This window comes from Pinus tabuliformis, chromosome 1_1 (genome assembly GCF_031772625.1).
Source record: "Pinus tabuliformis cultivar Carrire ecotype Pingquan chromosome 1_1, CPIR1, whole genome shotgun sequence".
NCBI classification, from domain to species: domain Eukaryota; kingdom Viridiplantae; phylum Streptophyta; class Pinopsida; order Pinales; family Pinaceae; genus Pinus; species Pinus tabuliformis.
In genome coordinates this window covers 818,619,334-818,636,174 of record NC_142297.1, presented here as the reverse complement: position 1 = coordinate 818,636,174, position 16,841 = coordinate 818,619,334, and positions in this window count along the sequence as shown.

The following is a 16,841-nucleotide window of genomic DNA, read 5'->3' as shown; positions in this document are numbered from 1 at the left end:
AAGCCACAGATCAAGTGTCATTAATACCAAGGAGAGAATGAACCATCAAATAACTTCATGTCTAGAACATATCTTGACCATCAGATTGTAAGTTACGAAAATTACATACTGAAGAAACACACTTTACATAACTATACACTAGACCGAGTTTTATTTGATTATTTCCTATTGTGTCAGAATATCCTAACATCCCCCTTAAGAAGAAATTGGGATAAGATTGAAGGATGTAAAAATATGACATAATAGAATAAGGAAGGAGGCATTAGAGCTTATCCCCCCTTAGTTACAACTTCCTGAACTCTAACCATAAATCAAAGTTTAGTAAGATTCACCTCTGTGAGAGCCTTTGTAAAGATGTCTACAACTTGATCATTGGTTGAACAATATTTCACTTCAAGAACATGGTCATGAATGAGCTTTATGATGAAGTGCATGTGTAGTTCAATTTTTTTGTTGCAATGATGTTGGAATGGATATTTGCATAATTGAATGACACTTTTATTATCACACCAAAGTGTAGCCGGATGTTGCTGTTGAAACCCAAACTTTGACAGGATTTGACGGAGCCACATGGCTTCCTTACTAGCTTCAATGATGCCACGATACTCTGCTTCTGCTCAAGAAAGAGAAATGGAATTTTGTTTCTTGCAAGCCCATATAATAGGTCCAGAACCAAGAGTGAAGACATAACCTGCAGTAGACTTTTGATCATCCGGGTCACCAACCCAATCAGAATTAGTGAAACCAACCAATAGATGAGATGCTTCTGCACTTTAAGAATCCCAAACTCAACTATACCTTGAACATAATGAAGTATTCATTTAGCTGCTTTCCAATGAATTTCATGTGGGTTTTTCATAAACTGGGAAATAAGGCCAACAACAAAGGAAAGGTTAGGACAAGTATGGGTCAGATACAAAAGTTTTACAACAAGCTGACGGTATAAGGTAGCATCAACTTTAGGGGAAGTACAAGTGACTGAAAGTTTGGCTCCAGAATGAATGGGGGAATGGGTTGGCTTACAGTCTTCCATGTGAAAGTGGCATAGAAGATCGCATGCATACTTGGATTGGGAAAGCGAAATACCTTCTTTGGATTTCAATCTTCTTTTTAAGGCTGGACTTCATGTGGTTTATAAGGTTTGGATCACTACCAGTAAGGGTAATATCATCAACATAGAGAATAAGAAAGATACGAGACTTACCCACTTTCTTGGTGTAGACAGTATTGTCAGAGTGTTACCTAGAAAAACTAGTATCTAAAATAAAGCTATCCATTTTGGCATACTAAGCCCGAGGGGCTTGCTTGAGACCATAAAGGGATTTCCTAAGCTGACATACAAGGCTGGAGTCTATTTTTATAAATCCAGGAGGTTGTTCCAGATATATTTCTTCATGCAAGTCCCCATGCAAGAAGGTAGATTTAACATCCATCTGATGGACTTCCCATTTGATAGAGACAACAAGGAAAAGAAAAAGGTGGATAGATTCATTTTGGCAATAGGGAAGAAGGTTTTAGTATAGTCAATGCATTCAACTTGTGAAAAAACCTTAGCAACAAGATGATATTTGTGTTTATCAACTTTTCCATCTGGTCCAAACTTTGTTTTGTAAACCCATTTGCATCTAGCAAGTTTTCGTCCCTTTGAAAGAGGAACAAGGTCCCATGTATCATTTTCCAATAATGAACAATATTCTTCATTCATAGCTACATCCAAATCTAGATGGCCTAAGGCTTCTATAAAGGTGTCAGGATCATGATTCGCTGAAGCTTAAGCTAGTAAAGAAGAGGCTCTATTACACCAATAATGTGTATGACACTGATCTGTAGGATCACTTGCAAGAGCACCTGCTGCATCTCAAGTAGAGCAAACCCATTTTGGAAGCTGAGGAGCTGAAGGATGATCCCATGAAGGTGGGGGAGGATTGTCATCCTTGTTTTCATCATCTAAAGAAGGAGTATTTTTAGAAGTAGAAGGGATAGAGAGAGGTGGCACATTCGCTGAACTAGGCTCGTAGGCCGATATATTTTCAGAGTACTTTGCATCTCTTATAATGATAAAAATTTTGGATTTAGGTTGAAGAAGTCTATATCCTTTGACATTTTCAGAATATCCAACAAAAATAGCTTTTTCACTCTTCAGTTCTACGACTTTATGTTTCTCGTCTAGAATATGGGCCCATGCTTCACTTCCAAAAACATGAAAGTGACTTACAACTGGTTTAATTGAGTTCCAAGCTTCCTCTGGAGTGATATTCTTTAAAACCTCAATAGGAGTGTGATTTACTATGTAATTTGCACAGTTAATTTCTTCTACCCAAAGATTAAGTCTATGTCCTTTAGATTGAAGCATACAAGTAGCCATTTCCTTTAAGGTGTGATTCTTCATTTCAGCTACACCATTTTGTTGTGGAGTATGTGGAAAAACATGTTGCAATTGAATTCCATGCTCAGTGAAAAAGTTGATGAATTTGTTGTTAACATATTCTCCACCATTATGAAATGTTAGCTTAAGAATTTGATGTCCAAATTGTTTCTCAAGAAAGGCATTAAAGGCCATGAAAATATTAAAGACTTCACTCTTGAGTTTTAAGAAGTATACCCAAGTGCATGTGGAGAAATCATCAATGAAAGTAAGGAAATACTTGTAGCGAGAGAATGAAAAAACTGGAAGTGGACCACATAAATCACTATGCACAAGCTATAAAGGAGATGAGGCATGTTAAGAGGCACGTTTTCCAAAATTATCCCAATGATGTTTTCTGAGTACACATTCAGAACAAACACTGTCTTTGCAAGATACCATGGGAAGACCTGTCACCATATTTTCTTTACATAGATTTTGAAGGGAGCAATAATTTAAGTGACCAAATCACTCATGCCAAAGTTTGTTGACTCCATCATTATGAGAAACAAATATCGAGGGAAGAGTTGATGACCCAAAATTATTAAACTTATACAAACTTGTAGACTCATCAACAAATTATGGTAGTAGCTAAAATCTACCTAGCATCTCTTAGGTCCTTAATTACAACATCATGAGGTGAAAATTCAATGGTTTTACCTTCACCTGAATCAGTTATCTCATATAAAGATAGAAGGTTATAGGATAAGGTAGGAACACATAATACATCATTGAATTGACCATTGTCTAGATGAATAGTTCCAGTCCCTACAACACTAAGAGATCTATCATCACCAACATATATATTTTTGGTGTTACAATAATTTAAAGAAGAAAACATGGATTTTTTTTGGCCATGTGATAAGAAGCTCCATAATCAATTAGCCACTCATGAGAATGAGGAGAAGAAGATACATTTAGTGCATAACCAGACTAATATTCTTGACAACCACATGAAAAAAGTGTTATTCTGGAAGATGAAATTGAAGTTGAAGAGTGCTCCAAATGGATGTTATGCTTCTTCATCACTGCTTCCAAGGCTTCCATCTTCTTAAAGCATTTGGATTCTAAGTGGCCATTACAATTAAAAAAGTTTCAATGTTTATCAGTCTTCTTTCCTTTGTTTTTAATTTCCTTATTATTTCGTTGAGTTGATTTTTCATTGAGACTGAAATGGCTTAGGACGTTTGTTTGGTTTAGGATCATTTTTTCTAAGATGCTTCTTCTTAGGATTCATTGAAATTGGTTGCTGCTGGGCTGCTAAGGCTTCCTTAGAAGACTTTTATGTATTAAGAAGACCAAGATTTAAGAGTTTTTCTTGATCTCTTATTAAAGAATCCCAAAAGCCATCAAAAGTGGGGGACTTGTAGGCTCGTCCTTGAGAAATAAAAGCTTCTCTAGTAGAATGGAAGGTGGAAACAAACACATATTAGGTTGGTCCTAACTTAGTAAGAAGGGAATAAGTAAGGCTACCATATTCTTTCTCAACATTAACACCTTCCAAGAGAAGTCTAAGGGTCTTGAAATTGGACATAAATCTTAATGGAAGAAAAATTATTGGGGTTCAATTTAAGCAACTCATTTTCAAGTTGATGGGCTCTAATTTCATTTTTAATTCCAAAAACTTTATTGAGTTGTTTCATTGCTTCATCGGGGGTATCAATTTTTGCGATATGAAATCTAAGGTATGGAGAAATAGACATCCCTATCAACCCACATGCTTCATCTTGCTTATTTTCCCATTTGGATTGCTTATCTTCATCTTTAGGTTTAGACTCTTGGTTTGAGGCTATTCTATAAGGACCTTTACTTCAAAGTAAATCCAAAATGTAGGATAGCCATTGGAAGTAGTTGGTGTTGTCAAGAATAACTAGGCATGGATACATACGACACAATTTCATGCGCCCCTGCTGCTGCTAGGTCAAGCCGACTTGATCAAGCCTCGACCCTCGGCTCTCAGCCATGGCCCCTCTGGAAGCTTCACCGGAGGCGGCCACCACTCAACAAGCCTTCTCAGCATTGGTTAAGTCCTTACCTCCTCAAAGAACTCGCCCAACAATCTCCAAGTTCGTGAAGAAGCTCGACGTTTTGCAGGAAGTTAGCCTGCCCCCAGCTCTACCTCGTATGGCTGCCCTTGCTCTAGCAGAACGAGGTCTCATCGGGCAATTCACTGGTCTCTGGCCATCACCAAAAACAGTTCAAAGATGGGTTGAAAGGAATTGGTCCGATAAAATTCAAGGCAAAATCTCCATCCGATTCTGTGGAAAAGGGTATTTCACCTTTCATTTCGAGACAAGAGAAGACAAAGACTTGATCTTCAGAAATGGGCCCTATTTCATGGACTCTAGACTTCGACCTCGAGTTGGAGATTCCGAGTGTTGTCCAAGTCTGTGTTCAGCTTCCTCATCCCCCTCTCCATTGCTGGGGAGATGAATCGGTTTGAGCTATTGGGAATGTTGTGGGAAGATACATTGATTGCAGTGAGCCAAAAGACAACATGCAAGCATGCGCTCACATATGCGTAGAAGTAGATCTAGGCAAAGGACTTCCAGAGGCCATCAAGCTCAAGGTGGATGATTGGACCCACATTCAGCAATTGGACTACGAACAGATTCCATTCAAGTGCAAGGTATGTCATGAATATGGCCATTTTTCCAATCACTGCACTAAACTAGTTGATGTAGAGAATGCTTCGCAAGATGAACAATGGGAAACAGTTAAGAAAAAGAAAACAACCCCCATCTCCAAGACACACCCAGAATCCGGCCCATCTATTCGTAATCCCTCCATTCCATCCAACCCGTCCCTCTCTAACTCCTCCCTACCCCCGCTGGACCACCCCCACCCCCCTCCCTCATCCTCCAACCCTTTTCATATTCTTTCTCCCCCAGAAGATAACCCCCCCGGGTGCCCCAAGCTGATGCCCCTGAACCCCCTCCCCCACTGGTTATCTCCTCCTCCCTCCCACCTGATCCACCCCCATCTAGAATCACCAGAAGTAACTCAAAGGAGCATGGTGCAACCTTAGACACTCATAAGAGGAATGGGCCAGGAAGGAAATCCGCTAAGCAGCAGAGAGATGAAAATGCCTAGAAGGATATTGCCATGGGCATCCAGAATCCCATAGAGTCCTATATCTTGGGACAAAATGACAAAGATACAGTAAATAAGGAGCAAGGAGGGCGAGCAACTCTTCGTACCCCCCATACCCAATGATGAAATTCCTCTCCTGGAATAGTAGGGGACTAGGGCACCCCTCCAAAATAATTGCCTTAAAAGATCTGATAAATCAAGAGAAACCTGGAGTTGTTTTAGTCCAAGAAACAAAGCAAGGACAACAAGAAATGAAAAAAATCATTACACAACAAAAACAGTACAAAGGCAACATCTGCGAATCAAGAGGAGCTTCTGGGGGAATCGCAACGCTTTGGGAACAAAACACTTGGAGCCTTATAGCAGAAACAATCAGTCAACACTGGATAAAGACTGCTCTGGAGAGCACTACAGACAACCAAAGGATAGTCATTTACAATATTTATGCCCCAAACCATTACAGAGACAAAGAGCAATGTTGGGGCACTCTCAAAGAAAATATAGATGAAGAAGAAAACAGTAACATTATTCTTGGGGGAGACTTAAATCTCATTTTGCACTCCAATGAGAAGCGAGGAGGTTGTTTCTCTTCTGACCCCTGCAGAACTCAGTTGGAGACTATCATGCAGGACCGCGATCTTATTGATGTAATTCCAAAAAACCGTAGATACACTTGGAACAATCGCAGGCTGGGAAAAAATAACATCATGGAGTGGTTGGATAGAATTCTGGTGAACGTTACTCTCCTTTCCACCTTCTCTACAGCTTATGCCTCCATTCTTCCCTTCATGGCTTCAGATCACTATCCCACATCTCTTGTTCTTGAAGCCCACTGTCCATTGGGGCCTATCCCCTTTAAATACAGTCCTTTGTGGAATGATAACCCAATAGCCAAAGATATCATTGGGGTACATCTGAGAAAGAAAAATAAAAAGAGTCAAATACACCCTAAAAGACTGGGCAAAAAACTGCTACACGGAGCCAGAAAAAGAAAAAAGAGAGATCAAAGCCAACCTGGAGGATTTCCACAGCACAATTGAAGAGCGCGGACTTCAGCAGGAAGATAAAGACTGTGAAAATGACCTCTATTGCCAGCTATACCGCATCAATAGAGAAGAGGAGCAGAAATGGAGAATCAAGTCTAGACAGCTATGGCTGAAAGGAGGAGATAAAAACTCGGCCTTTTTCCATAAGCAAGCTCAAAAAGCTAGGAACAACATTTCCTCTATCATAGACAGAGAAGGAAATCTCCAAACCAACCAAGGCACTATCAAACAGGCAGCTTCAGACCATTATAGAGCACTCCTAATAGAAACTAATGAAGAGGAAGACTACGCAGACCTGCTGCAATACCTTCCCAGTGGGATCAACAAAGAAATCAATGACAGCTTGAATAAGGAGATAGAAGAAGAAGAAATAAGAGGAGCCATCTGGACTCTCCAACCAGACAAAGCCCCTGGCCCAGATGGCTTCCCAATCTGTTTCTACAAAGCTCACTGGGGAATTATAAAAAAATACCTAATCAAAATGGTGAAATGGACCCAACGTAAAGGTAAAATTGGAGGCTTTACCAATGCCACCCACCTTGCTCTCATTCCCAAAGAGAATCGCCCCACAACCTTCTCCCATTTTCGGCCCATTTCTCTTTGCAACTCCTCTTACAAAATCTTTACCAAAATTCTTGCTACTCGACTCAAACCTCTTCTCCCCTCGCTCATCTCTGAAAATCAAGGTGGTTTTCTAGCCAACAGGCAAATCTCTGACTCAATTCTCCTTGTTCAAGAAGCAATTCATTCCAGCCATTCCAGAAAAGAAAAAGGGTTCATTCTGAAATTGGATTTGGCCAATGCCTTCGACAGGGTTAGACACTCCTTCCTAATTGTTGTTCTTAAGAAAATGGGTTTTGCTGCGCCTTTTCTTGACCTCATCAAAGCTTGTATCTCAGGCCCTTGGATCTCTCCCCTTGTTAATGGTAGACCTGGACCTTCCTTTCAATCTTCGAGAGGGCTGAGACAAGGCTGCCCTCTCTCCCCATACCTGTTTATCTTGATGGCTGAATCCTTCAGTAAAGCTTTAGATCACAAGCGGCGAATTGGTCTCATTACCGACATAAAATTTGAGAATGGAGTCAAAAACATAAACCATTCTCAATTTGTCGATGATACTCTGTTAATAGGAGGAGCTTTTGTCACAATAGCCCATCATTTCAAAGCTCTCCTAGAAAAATATATGAACTACTCAGGAGGCATGATCAACCATCTCAAAAGTTGTATCTATGGTTGGAATGCAACAACTCAAACCCTCCATAATATAGCCAACATATTTGGTGTCCCCTGCAAACTAGATTGGGAGCACTTCACTTACCTGGGCATGCTTGTGAGTATAGGCCCCTTAAAAGCTAAAGTTTGGGACACAATTATAGATAAAACGAAGAGGAAAGTGCAGCAGTGGGGTTCTACATGGCTTAATCCAACTAGTCGCCTTGTTCTCCTAAAATCAGGCCTCTCTTCTCTCCCTCTTTACCAATTCACACTAATGCAGGCTCCTGCCATTTTTCACAATAAAATGGAAATTATTCTCTACCATTTCCTCTGGCAAGGGGGGGGAATGAGAAAAAGAAGTTCAACCTTGTTAGTTGGAAGCAAGTAATCCAAGGCCAGGATTGTGGAGGACTAGGAATCAGATCTCCCAAGCTATTAAATCTAGCTTATGGAGGCAAGATCATTTGGAGATTAATTAGTGAGCAACCTACATGGTGGAAAAGAGTGATAGAAGCCAAATACTTAAGTTGTCCAAGACAACAACTTTTGGACTGTGATATACCCATTAGAGACAGCTCAAAAATTTGGAGATTATGCAAAAAAGTAATCCCTCTTTTGGCCCAAAACACCTCCAAAGTTCCTAAGGGCGGCAGCAGTATCAAAATTGGAGCTGATAAAATTATGGGGAATCAACCTATCAGCAGTCAACCTGGTACGGATCAAATCCTTCTCTTTCTTTACAATAAAGGAATTCATTACTTGGATCAAATCTCGCAATGGGACGCTCACTCTCAGATATGGATGGGATGGAATTTTCCACCCATACCCATAGATCTCAAGGAGAGCTTCGACAATCTCCAGGCTCACCTCCATAGCATTGCCCCCATTATTAAAAATGACATCGACAGCTTTCGCTGGGATCCTACAGGCTCCAACTACACAATCCAAGCTGCCCACAAGTATCTGTGTAACAAGGATTATCCTGCTCCTACTTGGACACACTGGAAAGTTGTCTGGAAGTCTGAGGCCATTCCCAAAATCAAATTCTTCATCTGGACTCTCCTGAAAGGGAAAATTCTCACCTCTGATAATCTACAAAAGAGAGGCATAGTAGGGCCTTCTCGATGCCCAAACTGTCAAGCAGCTGAAGAAACCATCCAACATCTCTTTATCACCTGTCCCTTTGCCATTTCTTACTGGAGAGGAATATCCCCCAATGGTCATCTCCCCTAGAGTCCCCAAAACTCCATTGGTGAGGTTCTGAGTCTCTGGAAGAAGAGTTACCCTTGGCAACAGAAGAAGAACAACATAGTTAAACGGGTTTGGGATGCTCTTCCCTATGCCCTTCTGTGGAAAATTTGGCTGGCAAGGAATCGCATGATCTTCAAAGACAAGGAAACCATCATAAGGCAACTCTGCAGCAAGGCAAAAAGTCTAACTTTAGAAACCATCTCTGCTAAAAATATGAAGAAAATTGATGTCACTGGCCTCTGTGTTGAAGAAAGGGATTTTATAGGCTATTTGTTAGATAAAAGCAATAGCAATCAGATAGAGAGTAATCCCAACACCCAGATCAACATCCCTAAACATAGTTGGAAAATAAGAACCAAAGAAGAAGAATTCTTAAACTGGCTCTGAGGCAGCAATTCCCACTATCTCTTCTTCGATGGAGCCTCCAAATCCAACCCAGGAACAATAAGAGTAGGTGGAGTTATTTACAATCCCAGTGGAAGCATTATTGCCACTTATGAGTGGGGACTCAGACCCTTATCCAACAACAGGGCTGAGGCTCTAGCTCTTTATCAAGGGCTAATCCAACTTCAAAAATTTGGAATTAGCAAAGCAATGATTTTTGGAGACTCAGCCACCATCATCAGTCTCATGGTTAGCAATCGAAAAGCTTCTAATATTCTCCTCCAGAAAATGGTTAACAGGTGTCAAGCATTAGCCCATCAAATTACTGAACTTCGATTCTACCATGTGCTCCGCTCTCTCAACAAAGAAGCTGACACTTGTGCCAGCAGAGCTTGTTGCAAATCTATAGGAAATCTTATCTGCAATGCTGTAGAGTCCCAACATTATCTTCCTTGACCAAAATTCCTCATCATGGACTATGGCAGCCCAATTGATTTTGACCACTGCAGCACCTTCAAGGAATATACTGTCAGGCTTCAACATCATACCTTCCCTGCTAAATCTCTGAAAGCAATCTTCATTCCTCCCTCCAGTCCCGTCACCCATTCCGTTCTGACTTGTCCCTCTCTCTCCTGTGATTCTCTCCCCCTTCCTCTTGTGATCCGCCCCTCCTCTCCTGTCTGTCAGACCCTGCATCCATAAATGTGACCACCCCCTCTCATCCCCACATTCAGACTCTCCATTGGACTCTTCTGCTCCTCTCTTCACAAGTTTCTACTAAGTTGAGACATTGGACTCCTCCATCTCCCCATCTTGCTTCCGCTATTAATCTCCTTTGCGCTTTCTCTTCCATTCCTCAAAGCTCTCTGTTCAACGCTCTCTCCTCCCTTCTCCTCAGTAGCGACAATTCCGTGCTCCCCTTCCTTTCCTTGTCTCGAAGGGCTATTCCCCCTGCTCTTCTTCACATTTGGGTGATTCCCTTTCTGCCCCCTTACCATCTTCAATGGCTAAGCAGTGCATCTTATATACAACGGGTTCCTTTTATCACTATCAGAACAGCAAGACCACACCCAACACTCACATAATGGCAAGGAACGAGGACTGCCTACATTGTGCTAATCTGCAGGCAGAACTGGAGCAAATCCATGCGCATCAAAGACTTCTGGACACTAAAATCGATTCCCATGCCAGAATAACTAGTGAGAAATATGAAGCTGATCTCAACCTCTTCCTTCATAGAGTCTCCTCGCTCCAGGAATAGTTTAATGACCTGTCCAATAGATGCAGCCATGCACAGGAATCAATTGAAATCCTGAAGTACATGATGGAGAAAAGGAATGCTCCTAGTACCAGTACTTCAAGTCTTAGGAATGCAGAAGTATACAACAAGCCAGAAGAATCAACAACACACCAGATCAACCATATTAGTATAGATTAAGATGTATTGCAGATTTTGCTTATTGTTGTCACAGTTTGTTAGAATTTTTACTTACTCTTGTTTTCCAAAAGTCAGAAATGACAGAAGCAAAGGGGAATTTTGTCCTCCTAAACATCTCCTAGCTTCACCTTCGGGCTTAAAGCCTTGTATTTTAGGAGCTTAGTCTCCCAAACTTCTTTTGGAATATAAATAGCATCTGATTATGTGAAAAAAAAGGAAAGAATAACTAGGCATGGACTTTCCATTTTAAAAGAAACTAAAGTTGTAGTTGTTGAAACTAAGTGGTTCAATAGAAATATCTCAAAAAATTAAGCCAATTCAAAAAGCATGGCTCTGAAAATAGCTTCCAGATGAAGAAGTTATGTGTTTTTGAGGAAAATATGTTGAAGATGTCGACGAACTACGTGAATGTTGGGAAGTGAATGATAATGTTATATTTAAACCCCCCCCCTCCAAACTTACTCTAATTAGCTCACTTCAAAAAAAGGATTACTTTATGTCATCCACTTTTATAGATAAGTGAAATTCACGTTTACAATGGTACTTTATGAACTATCCACTGAATTGTAACTTAAATAAAAGATAAAGTGACTTTAGAATTATAAGTGACTCACTTTTTATGATGGGTGAACACTTTTACATAAAATAACTTTAAAACATAAGTTACATGTGTTTTTTGGAAATGTAACTCGACAAAAAGAAAGACTTGCACCCAAGACCTCTATTCTCATAAAGTAACTTTGGACCAAGTGAGCTAGTTTAAAAGGTTAGTAATTTATGGAAAAGAGGAAGGTTTTTTTTCTTGCTCACTAAATATTTGGAGTGCATGCTTACTTGAAGAACCCCTTTTTGCATACAAAACAAAAAAACCTGCACAAACCAAAACAAATACAAAAAATAAATCCAAGCCTTACGACTTAAAGTTAGATTTGATCGAAAACTAAATATTTTTCTCAATGTTTCTGGTTTTTGAGATCACAATAAGGCACAGTGAAAAAGAGAAAATGCATGATAAAAAACCTTTCTTTCTATTTCTAATTTTCCCAGATCACACATACTAACAAAAAAAAAGAGATAAATAAACCAAAATAAAGAGAGAGAGAAATAACTAAAACTGTAAATAAAGGTTATATACCGCCATATCTTAAAAATGTGTAGCTAGGGCTACCACAAACCTTTTCATGTGAAACGAAAGGGGTTTCTCACTGGAACAAATGCTCCTAAAAGAATAGAGTAGTATTCTCGGCCTGAAAGCAGTAAAAAATAGTAGATCTAGGAAACTGAAGTCGGATGTAGTTGTACCGACTTCAGATTTGGATCACCAACAAATGCGTCCCTCAAATAACTATGATAACATGTAGGAATTTACAGGATAAGTTCCTTAGATAGAACACCAAAGGAAACCAATCACAAACAGATAATATATCAGTACACCAGTATTCTTGATGTGGAGTCCATGGCCTGAGCCAACGCGGCCACTTCATATAATTTATTAATGTAAAGGAAAGAAAATTTACATAAGCTTCTCTCATGAACGGTCACGTATCAAATGACCCTACATGCTCTTTAAATAGAGATCATGGACCAATCAGGTGTTAATCCATGGATCAAGTGTCGGTAATACCAAGGAGAGAATGAATGGTCATATCACTTCATGTCTAGAACATATCGTGACCTTTGGATTGTAAGTTACAAAATGTACATACTAAAGAAACACACTTTACCTAACTATACACTAGACCAAGTTGTACTTAATTATTTCCTATGGTCTAGATATCCTAACAGAGATGAGATGCCATTGGTACCACAAGTTACGTTACAAGCTTTTAACAAATGGGCTATTGATTTTATTGGACCTATCAATCCACATAGAAATAAGACTGGTGCGAGGTACATAATTACTACAATAGATTATTTGATAAGATGGGATGAAGCAGAACTACTTAGAGATTGTAGCATAGAGACTACTGTGAAGTTCATTTTTGAATATATACTGTCTAGATTTGGGTGTCCAAAGATATTGATCAGTGACCAAGGTTCACATTTCCTAAACAAGACTGTTGAAGCATTGACTGAGGAATTCCAAGTTTCTCACCAAAAGAGTATTCCTTATCACCCTAAGGTCAATGGAATTATGGCAGCATTTAACAATATTTTGGAGAATGCACTCACTAAGGTATGCAATGTAAACAGAAATGTTCGGGACCTTAGAATTCCAACAGTATTATGGGCTTATAGGACTACCTGCAAGAAGTTGATAGGTCAGACACCCTTCAGGTTGGTTTATGGGCAAGAAGTTGTGATGCTTATGGAATAAATTGTCCCTAGCTTAAGAATTGCAACCTTTTCAAATATGGTAGACCCTCACATAATGGAGGAAAGAATATCATAGTTGATTCCATTGGAAGAAGACAAATTTATAGCAATATTCCATCAACAGGTACAAAAGGCAAGAGAAAAGGCCTGACACGATAGGCATATTAAGAAAAAGAAGTTCTAGGTGCCTTGTTCTCCTCTACAAAATTGAATTTTTGAAGTTCCCAGGGAAATTAAAAATGCATTTGTTGGGCCCACACATTATCAAGTATGTTAATAATGGAGACATAGTTCAATTACTTAAGTTAAATTGAGAAGTGATCCAGGGGAAAGAAAATGGCAATAGGTTGAACTTATACAAGGACAACCCTACCCCTACAGCTTCACTAAGACGAAAAAAGGAGAATAGTATCAATGCCACCTACCGTTGAAAGTGGATACTGGACTAGAAACTACACTGCAGAGAGAGAGAGCTTCAACGTAGATGTTGACATTATGGTACATGTATGATACAAGTGTTGTCCTTGATGGCAACTCACTCAGATGACAGATCATAGTACAACTAGAATGACGAGAGAGGTATACACAGGTTCGCTATGACAATAATGCATATACACGTGGGTTTACCATATACCAAGTTGCGTATACGTACACACACATGTTTACAAAAGGAAAGGCGTATACATGTTGGGAATCTAATTTTTGGTCCGTGGTATTTGGTCCATGGTATTTGGGTATTGGTCCATTGTATTTGGTCCGAAGTGTTGACCGCAGGTATTGGGTCCAAGGAATTGGTTCTACATGGTTTTGGAACATGGTATTGAGTAAGGCCTAAGATTATATAAGGAGAAGATCATTAGGCCAAGAGGGAGTAAGTGTGAAAGTGATGAATATTTGATGAAGTGTGAGATCTAGTATGATGGTTATGGGTTTGTGATGCTTTGCTTGATTTGAACCTATGAGGCACCTATGCGGTTGATAAAGGTTGATGGACCGAGATCATGAAGACTAAAATGAATTATCATTATATGGTGTGATCATGAATAGATTTGAATACTGACACATGTTTTATCCTTTATATCTCATGTTATGGGTATATCTGAAGTTGGAAATTGCAGCGAAGGTATAGGTAATTATTTTCAGATCTGTATGCGGGTTCTCTCTAGTGAAAGGGCATATACACGCTGGTTCGACATAGTCAATTAGCGTATACATTATGATATTTGATGTTTGAGGTTGCTATTAGTTCTAGTGGTTGTTGTAGAGTTCTAGGCTTTGCTCTGTGTTCTGGTGACTGTGTTTTGATGACAGGGTTTCAGTGCTTCAGTTGTTGGGTGATTCAAAGTTAATGATTGTATTGCAGTGGTGATTTTTTTTTATTTATGGATCTAGGCTAAAAATTTATGAAACGTGGTCCCTCAAAGAAAAGAGAAGGTTGTAGCCTTCTATAGGTCAACACCTACGTACAAGTAATTTAGCTAGTACAAGGGCTAAGGGGGTTGTAGCTTCCTTCTAGGAGAAGCTGGTGAATGAGAGAAGGTTGTAGCCTTCTACAGGTAGAAGCCTGCATACTGGTATAAGACTGCACTAGTAAAGAAATATTGTAAAAAGAAGTTTCTTATTAAAAGAAGATAGAGACGAATTGCAACAGGTGGTTTTCACTCACATTGGGTTTCCACCTTATATCACGGTGTTCATGTGTGCTTCTTATGTGTGATGATCTGTTTTGTTTTACTGCACCTGTTTACTATTCATATGGTTAATAATGTTGTGATGCACTCATTGAAGATCAAATAACTGAATCATAAGTTTACTGGATATACGCTAGTTGTATTAAACACAATTGTGTATACACACGGGTATCCTTAACTGAAGTAGCGTATATGAATCTGATAATGGAAATGAAAATATTTTTGATTTGCTAATACTTATTCACCCTGCCCCCCTCAGTATTATTTCCAAAAATTGGGATTAGAGTAGGTCCTTCAGAAGAAGCTTGATCGCTTGAAGGAAGATCCATCAGGATGAGTAATCAAGAAAGAGAGGGATCCATCAGACCACCAATCTTCGATGGGAGAAATTTTGTTTACTAGAGTATAAGAACCACAACATATCTACAATCACTTGGAACATATGTTTGGGGAATTGTGGAAGGAGGATATACGTATCCATCAACAAATCCTACAGATACGTCAAGTAGAAAGAAATATGAACTCAATGCCAAAGCTATTACTATCTTATTGGGAAGTTTGTCACAATTAGAATTCGTCAAGGTCATGCAGTTCAAATCAGCCAAAGAAATATGGGATAAAATCATTCTATGCTACGAAGGAGATGATTAGGTAAAATGGGCTAAGCTTCAAACTCTCAGAATACAGTATGAAACTCTTAAGATGCATAGTAATGAAAGCATAGCTAATTACTTCCTGCATATAGATGAGATTGTCAATTGTATGAGGAATCTAGGTGAAGAAATTAACGAAGTTGTCTTACTTAAGAAATTTTTGAGATCGTTGTCTACTAAATTTGTATCAAAAGTGTCTGCCATAGAAGAAAAGGAGGATATGCAGAAAATCACTATGACACAGCTTCACGGAATCTTAACTGCTTTTGAGATGAGAAAAGGAGGACCATCAGATATGAGAGAAGCTGCATTTAAAGTATCAGCAAATGGAAAAGAAAAACTCAGTGAATCAGGATACATTTCAGAAGAAGAATATGAGGTAAATTTTGTCAAGAATCTTGAATGGGGATCTGGAAGGTTCAAAGGTAAGCTACCTTTCAAATGCTTTTCTTGTGGTAGAGTTGGTCACTACGCTGCTAGATGCCCTCATAACAAAGGAAAGATGTCTGAAGAAGGTAATAGAAGTTATTATACTCATGATAAAATTAATGACTCATCCAATAGTGATGAAGACATTAGACTTCTCATGGCATATGAAAATAAGGACGTAGAAACAGAAGAAGTTAATAGATTAAAAGAATAGCTCGAGACAGTAACCAGAGTAAGGGAGCAGCTGCAGGAAGTAGTAAAAGATCAGAGCATAGCAATTCAGAGACTTGAATCTAAGATCCTCTCTCTAAAAGAAGATCTTGAAGAATTGAAGAAGCAGAATAAAGAAGCTCTTGAAGTACAAGAACATGAAGTGCTCGAATTAAGGCAACAAGTGGAAGAAGGAAGAAAAGTTGAAGAAAACATAAGGAAGAAATATCTGGAAAAGGAAGAACAACATCAGGTTGAGGTAAATATCTTAAAAGGTAAATTAGAAGAAAAGGATAAACTGTTACGATTTCAAGACAGTACTAAGATTTTGGATGATATTCTTAGTAGTCAAAGATCCCCTGCTATCAAAACTGGTCTTGGTTTTTATGAAACTGTCGAAGGTGAATCTAGCTCACAGGGTGAGGAAAGGAATTCTAATGCAAAATCTGAAATGATCAATGAAAGGATAAGTGGTCAACCCCAACAACAACCAAGGAAATAAATTCTTCAAAGAAAATATTTTCCTCCTAACTATGGAAGTGATAGTCGGGTATTTCCTCAAATGAATAATGTTGAATGTTATGTATGCCATAACTTTGGACATATTGTAGCTAGATGTAGAAGCATCAAGACCATCAAACAAAAATATCATCACACTCTAGTTACTTCAAGGGATATTATTTTGCTTGCAATATGTTTGGTCACAAAGCC